We start from the raw sequence: 9410 nt of genomic DNA on the forward strand, positions 1-9410 counted from the left end.
AAGCATTTACATTATATCCATTGTGAAGATGAGGATAAAGCAGAAAAGGATGCAGCTCCCAGCCATCAAACCAGGCCCGGTTCTAGAACCAAATCACTGAGGGTGCTTCTGAAAATAGTGAGGGTGCTTACATAAACGTAGGGTCATCAACATTTTTTTAGTCCAGGGGGAGGGTCACCCAAATTTCATATTGTAGGCTACCGTTTTTTTTTTTTGTATTCATGAAAATAGAAAAATTTCAAAGTGGCTTGTTTGGTGCATATTTTTCCATGTGGCGCCATGTAGCTCTCTCAGTCTCGGCCTCCCAGCGCCAGCAGATGGGTCTGACCCAAAACAAATAATTTGATAGTGCGCGCGCGTGCGTACATGCTCAGAAAAAGTGCATCATGTCAGAACAGAACGCCAATGAAATGTTAACCCGGCAAAGCTTTAAAACACGAGCAAATAATGAACTTTTGTGATTGCGAATAAGTGCAGTGTCCTGAGTAACTCTACCGCAGTGAAGTTTAGTCACTGACATGACGCTGACTAGCTCAAAGGTTTCACGTTGCCTGCCTAGCAACTAAATATTCTTTTAAAGCTTCAAACCAACAGCAAAAACGCTAGGCATTTTATTAAAAAAATGGTAACACTTTATAATAAGGTTTCATTTTGTTAGCGTAAACGAATTTCCTGAGCGGGACGCACACACGCAAACAAAGTGGGCAATTAAAGAGACATCTTCACCTATGCGTATCACGATCGCGAAAGGACACAACCAATCAAATGCATTAAACATGAAAGCATAATGTGTAACGTGTTAATGGATTTATTTTGTGTATGTAAGAGTGTGAATCCGTCTGTGTTTCTATTGTCGGCAAAATCTCGTTTACATGTGTGCTATTAATAATTTCATCTGAGGGTGCTTTCACTTTTGTTTGAGGGTGCTTAGCACCCTCAAGCACCCCCGTAGAACCGGGCCTGCATCAAACACCGGCTCCAGAGTTACCTTCTATTGAAGAGACAAATGTTGAGCATATATGTGAGACACCTGATAGCCCACACCACAGCAACATACAGCCTCGTTTCAAAGCCTGGATATGTGTGCATCAGTTAGTTCACAGTTGTTATTCTTCAGGGAAACCGCAAACCGGCATTGGGGTTTGTTTCTGTTGCTTTTGTTGATCATCAACCTTGTGTTCTCAGCATCAGTCACAGAGGGTATGACCAGAGCCCGTCTACGGAGATACTCCCTATTAAGTCCTATTGTACCGAATTTGGGTTGTGGTACAAGCCACTAGAGTTCCACTGGGGACGATCACCCATGAGTGCAAAATGAATGGGTGTCTATGGAGCTAGACGGCTAAATTTGTCTCTTTCACCCGATTGCCGTTGAGATATCTCAGATTTGATTGTAGGTTTTGCAAGTTCAACATGGGTTATAGGTCGAAAGTTGAATGACCTTTTGATTTCTTACAGGTTGAGTTGTTGTTGCCCATAACACGCTAGCATTCTGCTAATGAACGCTGATTGGTCAGTGAAGGACTAATTACGACCAGAGATACTGCTTGATGGCATCGTGGCATCCGAAGCGGGACCAGAATGTCTTCTAGCATAAACTCTTCTAGCACGTGTGTTTACCTGTGTCCGCTGTGTTGTGTATTTACCTGTGTCAGCTGTGTTGTGTGTTTACCTGTGTCCGCTGTGTTGTGTGTTTACCCGTGTCCGCTGTGTTATGTGTTTACCCGTGTCCGCTGTGTTGTGTGTTTACCTGTGTCCGCTGTGTTGTGTGCAGTGTTGGGGAGTAGTTAACTACAAGTAGCGACGCTACTAACTTAACTACATTTTTCAGTAGCTTGGCAGTAACTCAGTTGCTTTTTAAACAGTGTAGCTTTTCCAGTAGCTAACTACTTTTTGCAGCAAGTAGCGGTGTAGCTCGAGAAAAAGCTACATTGCGTTTTGTCGAGCCTGCGCGAATCAGCGCGATGCCAGGATATTCTTCTTTTAGAGTTGTGACGTTCACGAACGAACCGATTCTTTTGAACGGCTCATAAACATGAACGATGGGAGCCGAGTCGCGGCTGGAGGGGAGCCGTTCTTTCTGTCGTTCCTTTTCTTATATACTGTCTATGTTTTTTTCCTATGCGTGTTTCACACAGATGCACACAAATTAGCTCCTCCGCGAGACAGAACATTTATAGGGGGAGGGGCGCACCCAGCGCAGGGGTGTTGTGTGATGATAGTTGTGTTCCATTTTATTTATTCTAATTTTATCTACAGTATATATTTAAAACTTTAAATATTTTTTGTTTTCTATCAAAATGTTCTTGTGTGATAACAATGTTCTTGTGTGGAAGTGTTTGTAGTAAAAGCTGTTTTGCACAGAAATTCATTGCAGCCGGCTTTGTATTTGATGTTTATTTGTGAGTAGGTATGAATAATATAGTCAACGTAGCTTTACACATACACACACTTTAGTAAATCCAAAATAGTGATGTCACTGTCTAAGCAGAGGGATGTTGTGCGACCCTATATGGCCACACATGACAAATGAGGTAATAATCAATATTTCAGAATAATTCAAACTCAGATATTGGTGTGTGATATCTGAGTTTTAATTATTTGACTACAAATCTCACCTCATCATTCCTCCCAGTGATTATTTCCAGGCTAAACTGAGATGTCCCCAAGCTGGCTTCTTAAAACTGACTACTGGTAAATATTTAAAAAGAGCCAAAAACAGATCGCCAAGATCCGGATCCCCTCAAAGACCCATTTTTTGCCATTACCGCCACCTGTTTAATCACGCTTGTCAAACTACAGTTTCAGAGTAGCTTCCCCAACACTGGTTGTGTGTTTACCTGTGTCCGCTGTGTTGTGTGTTTACCTGTGTCCGCTGTGTTATGTGTTTACCTGTGTCTGCTGTGTTATGTGTTTACCTGTGTCCGCTGTGTTGTGTATTTACCTGTGTCCGCTGTGTTATGTGTTTACCTGTGTCCGCTGTGTTGTGTATTTACCTGTGTCCGCTGTGTTGTGTGTTTACCTGTGTCCGCTGTGTTGTGTGTTTACCTGTGTCCGCTGTGTTATGTGTTTACCTGTGTCTGCTGTGTTATGTGTTTACCTGTGTCCGCTGTGTTGTGTATTTACCTGTGTCCGCTGTGTTATGTGTTTACCTGTGTCCGCTGTGTTGTGTATTTACCTGTGTCCGCTGTGTTGTGTGTTTACCTGTGTCCGCTGTGTTGTGTATTTACCTGTGTCCGTTGTGTGTTTACCCGTGTCCGCTGTGTTGTGTGTTTACCCGTGTCCGCTGTGTTATGTGTTTACCTGTGTCTGCTGTGTTATGTGTTTACCTGTGTCTGCTGTGTTATGTGTTTACCTGTGTCTGCTGTGTTGTGTGTTTACCCGTGTCCGCTGTGTTGTGTGTTTACCTGTGTACGCTGTGTTATGTGTTTACCTGTGTCTGCTGTGTTGTGTGTTTACCTGTGTCCGCTGTGTTGTGTGTTTACCTGTGTCAGCTGTGTTGTGTGTTTAACTGTGTCAGCTGTGTTGTGCGTTTACCTGTGTCCGCTGTGTTGTGTGTTTACCTGTGTCCGCCGTGTTGTGTGTTTACCTGTGTCCGTTGTGTTGTGTTTACCTGTGTCCGCTGTGTTGTGTGTTTACCCGTGTCCGCTGTGTTGTGTGTTTACCCGTGTCCGCTGTGTTGTGTGTTTACCCGTGTCCGCTGTGTTGTGTGTTTACCTGTGTCCGCTGTGTTGTGTGTAAACCCGTGTCCGCTGTGTTGTGTGTTTACCTGTGTCCGCTGTGTTGTGTGTTTACCCGTGTCCGCTGTGTTGTGTGTTTACCTGTGTCTGCTGTGTTGTGTTTACCTGTGTCAGCTGTGTTGTGTGTTTACCTGTGTCAGCTGTGTTGTGTTTACCTGTGTCCGCTGTGTTGTGTGTTTACCTGTGTCAGCTGTGTTGTGTGTTTACCTGTGTCCGCTGTGTTGTGTGTTTACCCGTGTCCGCTGTGTTGTGTGTTTACCTGTGTCAGCTGTGTTGTGTGTTTACCTGTGTCAGCTGTGTTGTGTGTTTACCTGTGTCCGCTGTGTTGTGCGTTTACCCGTGTCCGCTGTGTTGTGCGTTTACCCGTGTCCGCTGTGTTGTGTGTTTACCCGTGTCCGCTGTGTTGTGTGTTTACCTGTGTCAGCTGTGTTGTGTGTTTAACTGTGTCAGCTGTGTTGTGTGTTTACCCGTGTCCGCTGTGTTGTGTGTTTAACTGTGTCAGCTGTGTTGTGTGTTTACCTGTGTCCGCTGTGTTGTGTGTTTACCCGTGTCCGCTGTGTTGTGTGTTTACCTGTGTCACCTGTGTTGTGTGTTTAACTGTGTCAGCTGTGTTGTGTGTTTACCCGTGTCCGCTGTGTTTCGCGTTTACCCGTGTCCGCTGTGTTGTGCGTTTACCCGTGTCCGCTGTGTTGTGTGTTTACCCGTGTCCGCTGTGTTGTGTGTTTACCCGTGTCCGCTGTGTTGTGTGTTTACCCGTGTCCGCAGTGTTGTGCAATTAGCTGTGTCCGCTGTGTTGTGCGTTTACCCTTGTCAGCTGTGTTGTGTGTGTTTACCTGTGTCCGCTGTGTTGTATGTTTACCGCTGTGTTGTGTGTTTACCTGTGTCCGCTGTGTTGTATGTTTACCTGTGATTTGGATTTTGTCACCGCGATTGTGCTTTAAAAGGCAAAATCGTATGTTCTGTAATTTCATGCATCGTGTCTAACCCGTGCGAGGCTATCTACACTGGGCAAAGCGGATGTGCAAAAACATTTGTCCTAATTGCGTGAAGTAGCCGCTACATCAGAAGTGCGGGCATCCGTTTACTATCAGTGAATGCCCCGCGTCCAGTACACAATCACGAAATGTGATTTTTCAAGTAACCAGCTCTAGTCAATAAGTAGGCTACGATCAGAGCCGTAAGAGTACGATTATGCAGACATGTCTGCAGCTAAGCAGACGTCACATAGGGAATATGTGTTAACATTTCAAACATGCTAGTTTTACATTATTTGAAACTGCTACGGCAGCAGTGAATAGACAGTGCCTATTTGCTTTTGACGCGCTGTGTCTCGCCTCTTGCTGGTGTAGAGACTGTTCATGATGCATGGATCCATCATAATTCCCTGAGTGTATCCTGATGGAAATATAAAGAGCCCTTAAACTCCAACAATCTTTTGAAAACAGAGTGTTTTTACCACACAAACAGTTCAGCGCTACCACTGCTCCTTCCTTTCAAGGATGCAAGAATCAGTTCCCGCACCGAGTGTAAAGCCAAACGTGATTGGTTGAAGCGAGAACGTGCTACGATTGGCCAGCTCGATGTGGCCGTTATCTGATTGGCTTGAGTACACGGTGGGTGGAGTCCACTTATTTGTGGATTTGTCTGCACGTGGACGCTAGAAGTGTTTCAAAATCCACAGATGAGCGAGGGGATTTACAAATGCACAGAAAGCAAGGCAAGGCAAGGCAAGTTTATTTATATAGCACATTTCATACACAGTGGTAATTCAAAGTGCTTTACATAGAAGAAATTAAAATAATTACATAAATAAAAAAAGAAATAAGAATAATTAAAACAGTTTAGAAAATAAAATACAGTGCAAACAGTCGGACGAACAGTGGCACAGTGCTCATTCAGTAAATGCAAAGCTAAACAGTGGTAATTCAAAGTGCTTTACATAGAAGAAATTAAAATAATCAAAAGAAATAAGAATAATTAAAACCCTATCTGAGATGGAAGTGATTGAGCAGGTTTGCGGTGCCACTGGACCTACAATCCAGGGACGTCCTCTGCTGGGGTGGTGTCTTACACCAGTATTGCCCAATGGGCCCCCACAGAGCACGTTTCACTTTTGCTGTTTTAAACAAACAGCGAACCTCTATACTCTCCGTAGTATAGATAATCTTCACTCGCCTCGTCGGAGTGAAGCTCTCCCCCCTTCAAAATCTCTTCCAATCAGACAGCCCTGATAATTAATAATCACCCCTATCTGAGATGGAAATGATTGAGCAGGTTTGCGGTGCCACTGGACCTAATCCAGGGACGTCCTCTACTGGGGGGTTGTCTTTCACCAGTATAGCCCAATGGGGCCCCCATAGAGCACGTTTCACTTTTGCTGTTTTAAACAAACAGCGAACCTCTATACTCTCCATAGTATAGCTAATCTTCACTCGCCTCGTCGGAGTGAAGCTCTCCCGTTCCCCTTCAAAATCTCTTCCAATCAGACAGCCCTAAAAATTAATAAAATCTTCCTCAATCACAGTTTGGAAAATAAAAAAAATTAATAAAATACAGTGCAAACAGTCGGACGTATTTTATATCAACCGGTAGCTATTATAGATCTTTCTTTTAAAAGGATCTTCTTACGACTTACATGTATCAACTTTCTTTTCTCTTTCAATCTTCTTACGACTTACCATCTATCAACTTCCTTTTCTCTTTCAATCTTCTTACCATCTATCAACTTTCTATTCTCTTTCAATCTTCTTACGACTTGCCATCTATCAACTTCCTTTTCTCTTTCAATCTTCTTACGACTTACCATCTATCAACTTCCTTTTCTCTTTCAATCTTCTTACGACTTACCATCTATCAACTTTCTATTCTCTTTCAATCTTCTTACGACTTACCATCTATCAACTTTCTATTCTCTTTCAATCTTCTTACGACTTACCATCTATCAACTTCCTTTTCTCTTTCAATCTTCTTACGACTTACCATCTATCAACTTTCTATTCTCTTTCAATCTTCTAACGACTTACCATCTATCAACTTTCTATTCTCTTTCAATCTTCTAACGACTTACCATCTATCAACTTTCTATTCTCTTTCAATCTTCTTACGACTTACCATCTATCAACTTCCTTTTCTCTTTCAATCTTCTTACGACTTACCATCTATCAACTTTCTATTCTCTTTCAATCTCCTTACGACTTACCATCTATCAACTTCCTTTTCTCTTTCAATCTTCTTACGACTTACCATCTATCAACTTTCTATTCTCTTTCAATCTTCTAACGACTTACCATCTATCAACTTTCTATTCTCTTTCAATCTTCTTACGACTTCCATCTATCAACTTCATTTTCTCTTTCAATCTTCTTACGACTTACCATCTATCAACTTTCTATTCTCTTTCAATCTTCTTACGACTTACCATCTATCAACTTTCTATTCTCTTTCAATCTTCTAACGACTTACACCATCTATCAACTTCCTTTTCTCTTTCAATCTTCTTACGACTTACCATCTATCAACTTTCTATTCTCTTTCAATCTTCTAACGACTTACCATCTATCAACTTTCTATTCTCTTTCAATCTTCTTACGACTTCCATCTATCAACTTCATTTTCTCTTTCAATCTTCTTACGACTTACCATCTATCAACTTTCTATTCTCTTTCAATCTTCTTACGACTTACCATCTATCAACTTTCTATTCTCTTTCAATCTTCTAACGACTTACACCATCTATCAACTTCCTTTTCTCTTTCAATCTTCTTACGACTTACCATCTATCAACTTTCTATTCTCTTTCAATCTTCTTACGACTTCCCTGTATCAACTTTCTTTTCTCTTTCATTTACTTGCACATTCTTTTCACTTTCCTTAGCCCTGCATTCACATTCTTAGTTCTTTCTCAGACGAAAACTTTAATATCGTCATTCAAGTACTGTTCTACGAACAGTGGCACAATGCTCATTCAGCAAAGCTAAACAGATGTTTTTTGAGTCTGGATTTGAATGTGGCTACTGTAGGAGCACACCTGATCTCTTCTGGAAGCTGGTTCCAGCTGCGGCTGGCATAATAGCTAAAAGCGAACTCTCCTTGCTTTGAGTGAACCCTTGGTATTTCTAGTTGATGTGATCCTAATGATCTGAGTGATCTGTTGGGTTTATATTCAGTGAGCATATCTGCAATGTATTGAGGTCCTAGGCCATTAAATGATTTATATACCAGTAATAATACTTTAAAATCAATCCTAAATGTGATTGGAAGCTAGTGTAAAGACCTGAGGACTGGTGTGATGTGTTCAAATTTTCTGGTTCTGCTCAGGATCCTGGCGGCAGCGTTCTGTCTTTTTGGGAAGGCCAGTAAGGAGTCCATTACAATAATCCACCCTGCTGGTGATGAAAGCATGCACAAGTTTTTCTAAGTCCTGACTGGAAACAAAGCATCTAATTCTTGCAATATTTTTCAGATGATAGTATGCTGATTTAGTTATTGCTTTGACATGACTACTGAAGTCTGAGGTCTGACTCTAGAGACACACCAAGATTCCTGACTTGATTTTTAGTTGTTTGACCTCTAGAGTGAAGGTATGCATTCACCTTGAGAACTTCATCTTTGTTTCCAAACGCAATGACTTCAGTTTTGTCTTTGTTTAACTGAAGAAAGTTTTGACACATCCAACTGTTTACTTCAACAATGCATTGGAACAGGGAGTCAATGGGGCTGTAATCGTTAGGCGATAGGGCTAAGTAGATCTGTGTGTCGTCTGCATAGCTGTGGTAAGAGATTTGGTTCTTTCTCATTATTTGGCTCATTGGAAGCATGTACAGGTTGAATAGGAGTGGCGCAAGAATTGAGCCTTGAGGAACTCTGCATGTCATGGATGTCCACTCAGACTTATGGTCTCCTAAACTCACATAATAACCTCTCGCTTCTAAGTATGACCTGAACCATTTTAGGACTATCCCAGAAAGCCCCACCCAGTTTTCCAGCCTGTCAAGAAGTATGTTGTGATCAACAGTGTCAAATGCAGCACTGAGGTCGAGTAGCACCAGCACTGATAATTTGCCTGTATCAGTATTTAAGCGAATATCGTTAATTATCTTTATGAGCGCTGTCTCTGTGATGTGATGCGATCGGAAACCAGATTGAAAATTGTCAAAGTATCCATTCGAGCTTAAGAATTTGTTCAGCTGATTGAAAACAACTTTTTCAATGATCTTGCCAATGAAAGGAAGATTTGAGATCGGTCTATAATTGCTTAATATAGTCTTACCCAGATTGCACTTTTTCAGGAGGGGTTTGACAACTGCAGTTTTCAGGGAGTTTGGAAAACTACCAGAGAGAAGTGAGGCATTTACCACTTCTAGGAGATCTGCTTCTAAGCTGTTTAACACACTTTTGAAGAAAGATGTGGGAAGTGCGTCAAGGGCGCAGGTTGATGTTTTAAGGTGCTATACGGTTTCTTCTCAAATTTTGCCATCAATTTCTTTGAAATCAGACATAGTAACTACTTTCTCAGGTTGTGGTCTGATCTGTCTGACCCCAGCGCAACACAAGGATGTGCTGATCACCTTTCTGATATTATTGATTTTCTCAGAGAAGAAAGAAGCGAACTCACTGCACTTGCTGTCTGAGAGCATTTCACTGGGAATCTGGCTCGGGGGGTTTGTTAAT

This window comes from Phoxinus phoxinus (genome assembly GCF_949152265.1).
Source record: "Phoxinus phoxinus genome assembly, chromosome: 12".
In the NCBI taxonomy this organism is placed as follows: domain Eukaryota; kingdom Metazoa; phylum Chordata; class Actinopteri; order Cypriniformes; family Leuciscidae; genus Phoxinus; species Phoxinus phoxinus.